Source organism: Rhipicephalus microplus, chromosome 9, assembly GCF_043290135.1.
Source record: "Rhipicephalus microplus isolate Deutch F79 chromosome 9, USDA_Rmic, whole genome shotgun sequence".
In the NCBI taxonomy this organism is placed as follows: Eukaryota; Metazoa; Arthropoda; class Arachnida; order Ixodida; family Ixodidae; genus Rhipicephalus; species Rhipicephalus microplus.
In genome coordinates this window covers 27,412,247-27,426,101 of record NC_134708.1, presented here as the reverse complement: position 1 = coordinate 27,426,101, position 13,855 = coordinate 27,412,247, and the positions used below count along the sequence as shown (strand labels likewise).

The 13,855-nt window shown below is 48.3% G+C and overlaps 1 protein-coding gene across 1 annotated transcript in view; it reads right to left on the bottom strand.

The window, feature by feature from the left end:
• LOC142771637 (uncharacterized) overlaps positions 1 to 13,855 on the bottom strand; it is a 182,200-nt gene that overhangs the window by 147,435 nt on the left and 20,910 nt on the right. The window contains exon 2 of the mRNA XM_075873375.1: positions 12,315 to 12,501. The gene's annotated coding sequence lies outside the window, so the exon portion shown is untranslated. The remainder of the gene's footprint in view (positions 1 to 12,314; positions 12,502 to 13,855) is intronic.

Below are 13,855 nucleotides of genomic sequence, written 5' to 3'. Positions count from 1 at the left end.
TAAGGGCAACAAAGGAAAGCTGAGCAAGACCGTGAAAGAAGTAAGTAAAAAATAGCTGTTGTATTTACGGCAGAAAAGTAATAATAATATTGATATCTGGAATTTTAAGTTATAAAACACATGTATCATTATGAGAGACGCCGTATAGAGAAGGGCTCCGGAAATTTTAGCTATCTGGTGTTATTTAACGTGCGCTGAAATCTTAGAGTACACGGGTCTCTACGATGCAGTTCGCGTCCACCAAAATGCGAGCGCCGTGGCCGGGATCAAATCCACGACCTTCGGCTTTGCAGTCGAGCACCATATATTCACTGCAAGAACACGGCAGAACTAACGAGAAATCACAGAAATAAACTGTGGAAAAATAGGAACATGCTGCATAAGGGCCAGAGAACTGGGCTGCGAATTTCTGTTATTTTATAGATAGCAAGAGTGATTCATGAGTCGAAATTAGACAGGGCATTAGACCAACTTATTATAATTTTTTTTCCTTTTTTTATGTCTGAACTGCACACAACCTTCCACTGCCAGTGCTGCGGCACTCACCCGGCTACGCTTCCGCACATGCTGTGGGAGTGCCCTGCACAGTACAGACACACTAACACCACGACCCTTTCTTCGAAGCTCCACGAGGCTCTGCGGAGCCCCGCTCTTGACGACCAAACCTGGGCGACCCAGCATGCCCGTGAGCCAGCGTCGAGGCGTACCTTTGACGTTTCTTCATGGGAGGTTTAGGCCCGGCCACTTAAACCTGCTGGTTTCTTGTAATAAAGTTTATTACTCCTCCTCCTCCTTTTTTTCTTTTGCTGATTTCGGTGGCGCACAAGTCACCGACCCGCGCTAAAGGGGGACGCTAATAGCATCCATTCATCGACCATCAATCTTTCTCAATATTGTCACGGGGTCGTGACGTCGACAAAGGTAACAGTAGGTGCGTCAAAGCAGAAGCTCTTTATTCGGCCGAACTTTCGGATGGGAAACTTTGAAGGTCATATACAGCGATACACGATGGCAATGATAGCGGCGAACGCAGCTTTAGCCGTTGGTTAACTGACAAGCGGTGAAGCACGTCGGCATTTATACGGGTGCCGTCGCATATCTCAGCGTTATCGCAAGTGGTCACGTAGGTTTCAAAATAATCTGCAACGTTCCCGTATAGTGCGCGTAATCTTAAGAAAATGATCCGCTACAGTCCTGAAGCTTCTCTAACACTGTACTGGCAATGATAGCGGTGAACGCAGCTTCAGCCGTCGGTTAACTGACAAGCGGTGAAGCGCGTCGGCATTTATACGGGTGCCGTCGCATATCTCAGCGTTATCGCTAGCGGTCGCGTAGGTTTCAGAATAATCTGCAACGTTCGCGTATAGTGCGCGTAATCTTAAGAAAATGATCTGCTACATTCCTGGAGCTTTTCTAACGCTGTGGGCGCGGTTCGCGCTGAGAATTTTGAGTGTGACGGGGCGATGACAAAACCTAAGGATGGAATGTGACAATGTTAATCATGAGTCCGAGACGCTACTATGCTGTGCAGATTATGGTTGGGCGTCGCATTTACCAATGCGTACGCGTTCCGCATAGGAATGGCTGACACTGCTGCACGCTACCATTGTGGCAGTGACGAAACAACTTGGCACATTCTGTGTGAATGCCCACAATACTGCTCGCAGAGACAGTCACTCTGCAATGCACTAGATGAACTGGACAACCATGCCTCTTTCGGAAGAAGGAATCCTGCGCTACCGACAGGACTTGATGTCGCAGAAGAAGGCTGTGAAGGCGCTCCTGCGCTTCTTGCGTTCAACCAGCTTATCCAAACGACTGTGATCAGAACTCCCTAAATGTGTGTGCATGTGATTTTTTTCTACTTTATATATATATATATATATATATATATATATATATATATATATATATATATATATATATATATATATATATATATATATATATATATATATATATATATTGTAGCATTGATATTTGGCACAGGCCGGAACGCCAGCTGAAGAAGAGAAGGAAGAGTGTTGTTGCTGCTCGCGCTCGCTCCGCTTGACAGCTGGTCGGTTCTACCGCTACGTTTTCCACAAAGTAAACGTCTCTTCTGCTCACCACTAAAGGTGTACTATCAAGTGGTGGAGAGTGCTGGGTACCTTTTTCCATCCTGGAACTCCGCAACCGAACTCTACCTTCGCCATCAACAATGTCCATCGACGCTGCACAGCAGACGGCTCCTACATCTCCACCTGTCCACTGTCCCGGCGTCCCGAGAGAGCGAGATCCAGACATCTTCAACGGCACCGATGAGCAGGACGTCGAGGACTGGCTCTCTTCGTTCGAACGAGTAAGCGTCAACAACAGGTGGGACGAAAACGACAAACTGAGCCGCGTCCACTTTTACCTCAGAGGAGTAGCAGAGCTCTGGCTCAACAACCACGAAGCCGAGCTTACCGACTGGGCCACTTTCAAGACCACCTTCGCGGACGTGTTTGGCCGACCGACAGTGCGCAAGCTCCGTGCAGAACAGCGCTTGCGGGATCGCGCCCAACTGTCGGGAGAGGGTTTCACGTCCTACATTGAGGACGTCGTAGGCCTCTGCCGTCGCTTTGATCCTGACATGTCGGAAACCGCCAAGGTAAAACACATTATGAAGGGCATCGAGGACGATGCCTTCCACTTGCTGGTGGCTAAAGACCCGCAAACAGTTTCGGAAGTCATCCAACACTGCCAAAGTTTCGATGAGTTGCGAAAACAGCGCATTTCAACGCGACGGCCTACTTTCGACATGACCAGCACGCCAGCATTGACCGTTGGTGCAATATCTCCAGAACAGACTGTATTGACCCCGCAAATCCAGCAATTTATCCGAGAGGAAGTGGCACGCCAGTTGTCCCTTGCCCCCTTGCTTCCCAGCAATACGCATGGGCTGACCTCGTCACTGCGCCAAACCATCGAAGAGCAAGTCTGCGAGGCACTTCCCCCCACGTACCAGCCACCACCTGTGTCCGCTCCCCTGACTTACGCTGACGTCGCGCGAAGGCAGGTACATGCGCCGTCAAACGTCGTCGACCCTGCCCACCAAGCGAACGCCTTCTACGCAACACACGTACCGGCAGGCTCGCATGTTCCCATTTACCGCCGTCCTTCAACGCTTCCCAACAACCCTTGGCGTACATCGGATAACAGACCTATCTGTTATTACTGTCGTCAGCCTGGCCATGTTGAGCGGTTCTGTCGCCGGCGCGTCCCTCACTCAGGCATTATTGATGGCACCTACGGCTACGCCCCCACAGAACCACCACAGACGCTGCCGTTCCATGCAGCTTCGGACACTTCTCCGCCGAGCCGCCGCGCCTTCAACCCACGCCGATCGCCTTCCCCGCGCCGACGTTCGCCTTCACCAATGCTTCGGCGTGCACCACCTGCCCAAACGGAAAACTGACCATCGCAGTTCCGGAGGCAAGAACTGCGCCACCGTCGAACTCCACAAGGCCTCGTTCTCTACCGAATAATGAAATAACTGTCTTGATTGAAGGTATCCCCGTTCAAGCATTAATAGATACCGGAGCTGCCGTGTCTGTATTGAGTGAAGCATTGTGTCGCAAGTTAAGAAAAGTTACGATTCCGCTTTCTGGTCTCTCCCTTCGTACGGCAACAGCGCATCACGTGAACCCTTCTATGACGTGCACGGCTCGGTTAATCATCCAGGGCGTTCTGTACGTGGTTGAATTTATCGTGTTTCCGCACTGCTCACACGACGTCATATTAGGCTGGGACTTCCTTTCCACACATCATGCCGTTGTTGATTGTGCCCGGGCCGAACTAGAATTGTCATCGCTCTCCGACGACGATTATAATAAGCCTTCTATTTCTCGTGTTGTCGTCGCCGCGGAGACTGATATTCCACCTATGTCTTCTGTTATTGTGCCGATCTCGTGCGACCATGCCGCTTTTTCGGACCTCATGTTCACGCCGTCACAAGACTTCACTTCTCGAAAAAACGTTCTTCTGCCTTTTGCTCTTCTGACGGTCGAAGCCACTTGCGCAAACATTTATGCCACGAATCTCCTTTCTGTACCAGTCACCCTATTCCGTGGCGAATGCATCGGCCGCCTTGAGGACATCGATTGTGTTTGCACCAGTCAACTGCCCTATCAAGCAAAAAGCCTTGAGATCGCCAGTGTTACTTCCGCTCTCACATCCGCCACCTCTTCCCTCGACGTCTTCCTTCCATCGATTGATCCTGACCTTCCTGTTGACCAACGAACTCAACTCTTGACACTTCTCGACCACTTCCGCTCATCGTTCGACTTCAAACAAACCAGTCTGGGCCGAACATCTGCAATTGTCCATCGTATTGACACTGGCACCCACGCACCATTGCGTCAGCGTCCATACCGGGTCTCCCACGCCGAACGCCAAGTTATAGACGATCAAGTGTCTGATATGCTCAATCGTGGCGTTATACAGCCGTCTAACAGTCCGTGGGCCTCCCCGGTGGTACTGGTCAAAAAGAAGGACGGGGGCATCCGATTCTGTGTGGATTACAGGCGCCTTAACAAGATCACGCGCAAAGATGTTTATCCGCTCCCCAGAATTGACGACGCTCTCGACTGTTTGCAAGGTGCAGAATTCTTTTCTTCGCTGGATCTTCGATCGGGATACTGGCAGGTACCCATGGATGAAGCTGACCGCGCCAAGACTGCGTTTGTAACTCCGGACGGCTTGTACGAGTTTAACGTGATGCCGTTCGGCCTTTGTAACGCCCCAGCCACCTTCGAGCGTCTGATGGACAACATACTTCGAGGCCTTAAATGGCAGACGTGTCTTTGCTATTTGGACGACGTCGTCGTTTTTTCAAAAGACTTCGATACCCATCTTCTGCGCCTCGCAAGTGTCCTGCATTGCCTTACACATGCTGGGCTCCAACTAAATTTGAAAAAGTGCCATTTTGCCGCCCGGAAGCTCACCATCTTAGGGCATGTTGTCAGCAAGGACGGCGTTCTACCTGATCCTGGAAAACTCCGTGCTGTCGCCCAGTTTCCGAAGCCATCGACACTTAAGGAACTCCGGAGCTTTATCGGCTTATGTTCATACTTTCGCCGATTTGTCCGTAATTTTGCATCTGTCATGGCCACTTTAACACGGCTACTTTCTGACACCGAGGGCATATCGGCGTGGTCTTCCAATTGCGATAAGGCATTCGCGAAACTACGTCAATTGCTGACATCTCCACCGATTCTCCGTCACTTTGATCCTGATGCCCCTACAGAAATACACACCGACGCAAGTGGAGTCGGACTTGGCGCTATTCTTGCTCAACGCAAGTCTGGATACGACGAGTACGTCGTTTCTTATGCCAGTCGCACTCTTACTAGGGCTGAACAGAATTATTCAGTCACAGAAAAAGAATGTCTAGCCATCGTCTGGGCAATCACAAAATTTCGACCCTACGTCTATGGCCGTCCATTTGACGTCGTGACTGATCACCACGCCCTCTGCTGGTTATCGTCACTAAAAGACCCATCTGGCCGTCTCGCTCGTTGGGCGTTACGCCTCCAAGACTATGATATCCGTGTCGTCTACAGGTCAGGCCGCAAACATTCAGATGCCGACGCTCTCTCCCGCTCTCCACTTCCCCATGAACACGGAAGTACTTCTGTATCCAGCCTCGATGCTGTGGCACTTTCGTACGCGGACATGCCCTATGAACAGCGCCAAGACGCTTGGATAGCCTCTATGATAGAGTTACTGTCTCAGCCGTCCCAAGTTACGCCCAATCGTTCACTGCAGCGCACAGCTCGACACTTTACCATCCGCGATGGACTCCTGTACCGTCGCAACTACCTTTCTGACGGCCGCAAGTGGTTGCTTGTGATTCCTCGCCACCTACGTGCCGACATTTGCGACTCTTTTCACGCGGATCCTCAATGCGGCCACGCCGGTGTGATAAAAACGTATGCACGTCTCCGGCTGCGGTACTATTGGCGCGGAATGTACCGCTTTGTCCGACAGTACGTGCGTTCGTGCTCCAAATGTCAACGCCGAAAAAGCCCACCACACATAGCCAATGGACAACTGCAGCCGTTGCCTTGCCCCTCCCGCCCTTTCGACCGCATCGGAATTGACTTGTACGGTCCCCTTCCCTATACGCCTAACGGGAACCGCTGGGTGATTGTCGCCATTGATCACTTGACACGCTATGCTGAAACTGCTGCGCTGCCAGAGGCCACATCACGTGAAGTTGGCTTATTTATCCTTCACAATCTCATTCTACGCCATGGCGCGCCTCGTGAGCTACTCAGTGACCGCGGCCGTACGTTCCTCTCCGAAGCGGTACAAGCCCTTCTTCGCGAATGCAACGTTGTGCATCGGACAACCAGCGCATACCATCCGCAAACGAATGGAATGACCGAACGGTTTAACCGCTCACTGGGCGACATGCTATCCATGTACGTGTCCGCTGATTACACCAACAGGGACCGCATACTGCCCTTTGTAACTTACGCTTACAACAGCGCCACTCAGTCTACGACAGGATTCTCTCCGTTCTTCCTCCTTTACGGGCGCGAACCTTCCTCATTCATGGACACCATTCTCTTGTATCATCCAGACGCTTCGGAATCCACAACTCTATCTGAAGTCGCCACCTATGCAGAAGAATGCAGGCAACTCGCGCGTTCCTTAACCGCCCAAGATCAAGCGTACCAGAAGAACCGTCACGACGAAAACCTGTCTTCGCAGTCATACTCGCCTGGCGCCTTGGTATGGCTTCGGGTTCCCTCATCTGTTCCTGGTCTTTCCACCAAGCTACTGCCGAAGTACGAAGGCCCCTACCGAGTCCTACGTCAGGCCTCACCGGTTAACTATATTGTTGAGCCGGTTCAACCATCAACAGACCGACGGCATCGAGGCCGCGAGACTGTTCACGTAGATCGATTGAAGCCGCACTACGACCCACCCGTCGTACCCGTTCCATAGGTCGCCAGGATGGCTCCTTTTCTGAGGGGGGAGTGATTTGTAGCATTGATATTTGGCACAGGCCGGAACGCCAGCTGAAGAAGAGAAGGAAGAGTGTTGTTGCTGCTCGCGCTCGCTCCGCTTGACAGCTGGTCGGTTCTACCGCTACGTTTTCCACAAAGTAAACGTCTCTTCTGCTCACCACTAAAGGTGTACTATCAATATATATATATATATATATATATATATATATATATATATATATATATATATATATATATATATATATATATATATATATATATATATATATATATATATATATATAAGAGATGAAATAGATGATCAGAGTTTCTTCCGGCAACCATAATAAAAGTTATAAACTTCGAGAATAGTGCAGTATAGGAAACAAAACAATAAAATATAACAAAACAATAAAATATTTATTTAATCCTAACAGTTTCGGCTGGTGGACCAGCCTTCTTCGGAGGAATATATATATATATATATATATATATATATATATATATATATATATATATAGCATCGAACGCGTAATTCGAAGGTCGTAGGTTCGATTCCTGCTCACAGTTGGTAATTTTTTCATCCACTTTTCTTTCTTCTTATTTACATTCCATTGATCTTAATAACTTCCCCTGTACATTCCTTGGCATTACTGTCTGTTATATCTCATTAATATTGTGTTAAAACACGGAAAAAACGAGCCCTTAGGTATACACTTCTTTCCCTTATATATATATATATATATATATATATATCCTCTTTCCGACCCTTTTTCCCACCCCCGTACAGGGTTGCAAACCAGTTCTTCTAGGTTAACCTCCCTGTCTCTTCCTTTTAATTCTTTCTCTCTCTGTCTTAATCATGAGCAAAAATCAACGTTGCTTTTAACCTTTTTTTTCAATGTACAGTGAGGCCACCATCCGACACAAAGGGTGTGACCACATTCATCATCACCATCATCTACATCATCAGTTATCGGGTGCTGTACCCGTAAAAGAGTGGGACCACAAGCCGTCATCATCACGGTTATCATGTTCACAAAAGTTTTACTTGCGGGTTGAGTTGTGTACGTTTGTCCGAAGACAAACGTTCCACTGAATAAAAACAACGCACGCGGAAAACGCGAAAAAAATCACAGCCCATCCCCGGAGTGAATGATGATGAGTGGGGCGAAGCTTCGGAGGGTTTCATTGGTAAACCGTTGATCATCCATCCACTGGCCGCGTCTGTCCATACGTCTGTCCGTCTGTCTGTGCATCCGTCTGTCTGTATGTTCGTTCGTCCATCTAGTGAGCATTCCCACTTCCAAGTACCGCCATCTTGCATCTTTTCATGATATGCTAATCATATACAAGAACGGACATTCCAAGGACTAATGACTACTACGTCGACTACTACCTACTACTACTACATGCATCGAGGACGCACGACTGTAGGGAAAAATGCATGACCCATGGCTTAAAAAGCTTATCCCCGTATTCTAGAACCTCCCTTCACTCAACGCTTCTCCTTCACTTGAAAAAGCCGATGGGAGCGTCATCTCTAGGTACGGTAAGTCACTGCATATAAGCAATAGTCTGCTGCTGTTCTTCAGTAGCGCAGCGTCATTTTCAGCCGAGTGGTGGCGCAGTGCTCAACTCTGTCAAGTGAAGGGTGAAAACCGAGTCGAGGAGCGTTTGTGAATATGGGGGTTAGCTCCTAAAGCAAAAAGAAAAAAAAGTTTTCGCAAGCAGATTGCGGTGGAAGGCGCAAGCCGATGACGCAGCTGAAAGAGCAAGACGTGACGCCAGACGACTGCTCCGTAACATCTGTGTGTTTCACTCCAAAATAATCCAGCACAAGCCAAGACGAGTAGAAAATGTACTTAGCGATACGAACAGTGACATCGGTGCGCCTGGAATGACCGCGCGTATTTTCCAGAACGCACTGATATCAGACGATTGCCAGCAGCCGGCGCAGACAGCTTTACCGTTGGCTGCATGCTCGCATATTGGCTTGAAGTTTATTACCGGGTCTTAGCGGTGCGGAGTTTTACGAATGCCGGTTCTCGGCGAACGGTGAATCCAATCGGAACGACGTCGTGCCAATTCTTCGGTTGCCACCGGAGAGGTCAAAGGTGAACGCCGATGCCCGGCCCTCTTGTCAGCGTATCGGAATGTGTTGATGGCACTCTGGACAGGTAAGTTTCTGATCCGATTATAACAGATAGCGCTATACGTCTCGCGTTGTTTGCACGTCAGTGATGAGTGGACAGACGATAAGATGATGTCGAACTTGATTGCCTCACGTTTTCCTTCGGTGTATGTAATTGTTGGCTGCGGGGTACCCGTACGAAATAGATATTTGGTTTGTGTGCAAACTTGTGGATACTAGGAGAGTACCAGTTTCCTGTGTTTAGTATAAACGTGAAAGGAGGGCTTTGTGACTTTTTTTTGTGTGTGTGTGTGTGGGACATAGTTTAACCGGACGAACACAGTAGTTTTAGACCCATTTTGATAATACGCAAATGCGCTTCTTTGCGTTGCACATTCCCTCACCTATTCGCGGCACTTGTCACACTTCAAGTGAAGACGACGTCAAGGGAGTGACATGCCCATAGAGCCAATGGGAACGAGAATTGGACGCGATGATATCACTGGCGGTATTCTGGAGGGAGCATGGGAAAATTACTATTTTGCATATCTCTCATAAAGTTTTCATTATTTTTCACACTCCAAAAGCTTTTTCGACCAAATAATGACTGAGAATGCTGTTTCTATAATGGCGAACACGTACAAGATGAAATAGGTTTCAAAAGCACGAGGGCTTTTCGATATGGTGGCTGGCATTCCTCATAACAGACGACACCGTTGTCGTCTGCTTCTGCGTCATGGCTGTCCCGCGCTCGTCGCTGCAGCCCCCTCTCTCTATTTCTCTCGTTTCCGTATAGTACGTTGCAGTAAAATACTTACTAGAAGCTCACGATCCTCTTGCATAGTTACTTTAATAAGTTTAGTGATGCCGCTTGCAGGTCGAATGAAATGGCAACGATGATTACACACAAGTGTTGAAGATTGGGCGAGTTGGTTCGTCGTACTTGAACTGGTATAGCGCATTACGGGGCAGAAGAAACGGCCGAGCAGACCGACACAAGAGGACAGAGCGCTCTGTCTTCTTGTGTCGGCCTGCTCGGCCGTTTCTTCTGCCCCGTAATGCGCTATACCAGTTCAAGTACGATGATTACACAAACTTGCAGAAATAAATTGTTTCATTGCCAGTCAATCGATGTTTACGCAAAATAAATGCCGCGTAAGTAATGTTTTACCACGTATACAGCAGCGAACAATGTGCACACATCAGTGTTTATGCGCCAACAGGATACTATCACGAGCAATACGAGCTCGAACAGGCCAGTGCGTGTCGAGTAACCTCGAACCCTGCTTCGGCAGATTCGCGGCGGCTGCTGTCGGAAAACAAAAGTGGAAAGGGCGCCGCGCTTCGCTACCTGTTGAAACAACAGCCTCAATATTAGGCTCTGCACCGTGCTCCCCACAGGGCTGCAGAAATTAGGTGCCTTCTTCTTCTTCTAACCACCACCACCACCAATATCGCTGCTACAAAGCTGGAGCTTCTCAGTGGCCGCTAGCGGAGATACCGATTCGCATCGAAGCATCCAGCCCAGCGCCATGACCCATCAGGCTACATAGCAGCTGGGATATCGCCTGTGACGTAGCGTGCTATCATGCACAGGCCGTGCTTAGTGCTAGCTGGGTACTTTGGTACGCCTGTCTTACTTATTTTGTTTTCCTGGAAATTCTTTTTTTTTTTTCTGCGTTACGGTATCGCGTGGCCGACGCGACACCATCAGCGGCCGTTCTGCAGCTAAGCGGGAGAGTGCGCCTCCTTTCCCCTCTGGTTTCGGCAGCGCCATCCACGTATTACCACGCTATCTCGGTTTTTTAGGCTGTTTGTTTTGCCAGGCACTCGCGTGTTCAAGCTCGTATTGCTCACAATAGTACGTACAGTGGCGACCAAATATTGTGGATTGCGGGAGCACGTGTCAACCAGCTCCGAGGCGTCTTCTGACGGCTGCCTACAAAGCTGGAGAGCGCGCGCACCGGCACGCAAAAAGTATATATATATATATATATATATAAGGGAAAGAAGTGTGTACCTAAGGGCTCGTTTTTCCATGTTTTGACACAATATTAATAAGATCTAACAGACAGTAATGCCAAGGAATGTACAGGGGACGTTATTAGAAACCAATGGAATGTAAATAAGAAGAAAGAAAAGTGGGTGAAAAATTAACCAGCCGTGAGCAGGAATATATATTCTTCTTTCTTCTTATTTACATTCCAGTGGTTCTAATAACTTCCCCTGTACATTCCTTGGCATTACTGTCTGTTAGATCTCATTATTATTGTGTTAAAACACGGAAAAACGAGCCCTTAGGTATACACTTCTTTTCCTTATATATGTATATATATATTGCGTTAAAGGAAGCGTGTCGAAAGACGGTCTGTTCCAGCACCCCGAAGTCAGGCATGCTGCTACCTTCCTTGCCTATACATCGGCATACCGGGCACGCTAAAACTCTGATATAGGAGTGAAATTGGATTCAGTCAACTCGACGCTGACTTCTTTCACCACGACTTCGCAACGGCCGGTGCGTGCACGAAACGAAAGAAGAAGAAAAAAAAGCGAGGTTTTGGCACAGCAGGGCTGTTTGTCACGTCATCGAATACGCCTATCTGCAGAGATATGCAGGCACGTATATGTTACGCACCACCGAACGAAATGACGCATATTGGGAGCAACGTAGAAGAAATGCGGGTGCCGACGTTTCGCAAAGAATGCTTTGTGGGGATCGTCAACACCTTTTTGATTAAAAAAAAATGAGGCTACCTCTGTGGTTCACCTTTCGAATGGTTTTTTTTCATGGCCTTGTATTTGGCCTTTATATCGGGGGGATTACCTTTGATCCCTTATAAAATGTTACTTAATCTATTTTTTTGACAGCGATGTCACATGTTTTCATTTCCGCTAAAGTTATTAATCAGAGCGGGCGGAAGGTCGCAGTCCAATTTCAAACCTTAATCATACATCTTTTTTTTTTACTTTATCATACATATTTTTTTTACTTTATTCATGTTATTGACACAAGTTAATTGATTCCGATCCAATACATACATACATACATACATACATACATACATACATACATACATACATACATACATACATACATACATACATACATACATACATACATACATGTTCCATTCCGGTAAAAGCTGATGGGCTCAGCAACGCTGCGCACTTGTCTGACAGGATATATCTAATTGCCAGACCTTTTCGTCGCTCGTTTCGCAAGCAGCGGACAGCATGGATGCACATTGCAGCTTCTCGTAGCAAGGCCCCTGGGATCCCGCTATCAGTGGCGAAGTGGAGGGTGTTGTTGTGTAGGCGCCACGTTGCTTCGCAGGGTCCGGCCGGAAACACCCTTTGATGACCCGCTCTTGGCGCCCAGATTGTTTACTGCAGGGAAGAGGGAGAGCACTCACTGCAACGCCTGCCGGTCCTTTGCTCCCGAGCATAGCGTAGTTGTGTGCAGCACACTTGAAACTTGAATCTCCTTGAAAACGGTTATAGTACTCGAAGGTTGCCTGCCGGGCTTGCAACGCGCGCCTTCGTCGGAATCCGCCTTCTTTCGTCGAATTATTATGCGGGGCCGTTCTGCCACATTCGTGTCGGTTATGCGTAGTATTGAATAAGGGTACGGGCGTGGAGGTTTTCTTGTTATGTTACGAGTAACAGTGCAGTAAGTGGAACTATATGATAACTATTACTATTTCGTTACCTGTAACAGCATGATAGGTTACACTTTATTGTAACTATTACCATTTTCACGCTTAGTACAAAGTCCACTTTCTTCGTCTTTTCAGCTTACCCTGTGTTTTGTTGATTGTTCTACAAGAATTTTTTTTCATCATCACTGGCCGGCTGTTCTTATTGTGTTGCTTTAATGCAGCACGTCCTGTCGTTCAGTCTTTTTTGTTCTTACATTCCACCTTTCTTTCCTTTGTATTTTCACCGGTCCACAGTGCGGCGCTTGTTATTGGCTTTTTCATTATTAACAGCCCATGACATTCACGACTGAAACTCACAAACTCAATGCACAGAGTGGAGCGTAAACACGAATGTACTAGCAGCATTCGGGATTGCTCCATCTTTACACCATTTCCTGCAATGTGGATCGAAGGCCGAATACCGCAGCATGCGGCGAAACTAGTGTCGATGCAAACATGCGTGCACACCATGCATGTCAATGCGAAGAAGAGGGTGGTTTGAAGCCGACGCACAGCGTGCCTTCAATGTGATTGCAAGTGTTGCCGTTAGCGCCTGCAATGTCGTGCATGCGCTGGCACCGAGGATATGAGAGATAACGGAGTATTGAAAGGAGACCACCTCTACTTCGCTATCGCTGCGCTTTACGGAGTGTCACATAACGCGAAATTGCGAGAAGCCCCTGCGCTTATGTTTAGTGTACATACTACAGGCCCCCTTGGCGCGCAACGGCTGGTGCTTCCTCTGTCGTGGTACAGGTCGTTTTAACCGACGCTGCGACAGTTTTAACAGTATGCGGCAGTAGTTGGACTGCCCCGGTGGTTGGACTGCCCCAGTGGTTATGGCGCTCCCCTGCTCATCCGAAGGTGACGGAGTCTAATCCCGGCCTTGGCGACTCGATTTCGACGGAGCCAAATGATCAAAGCCCGTGTACCTAGTATGCTGAGGCGCACGTTAAAGAGCGTCAGATGGTCGAAATTTCCGGAGCCCTCCACTACGGCATCCATCATAATGATATCGTGGTTTTGGGATGTAAAAACACGGC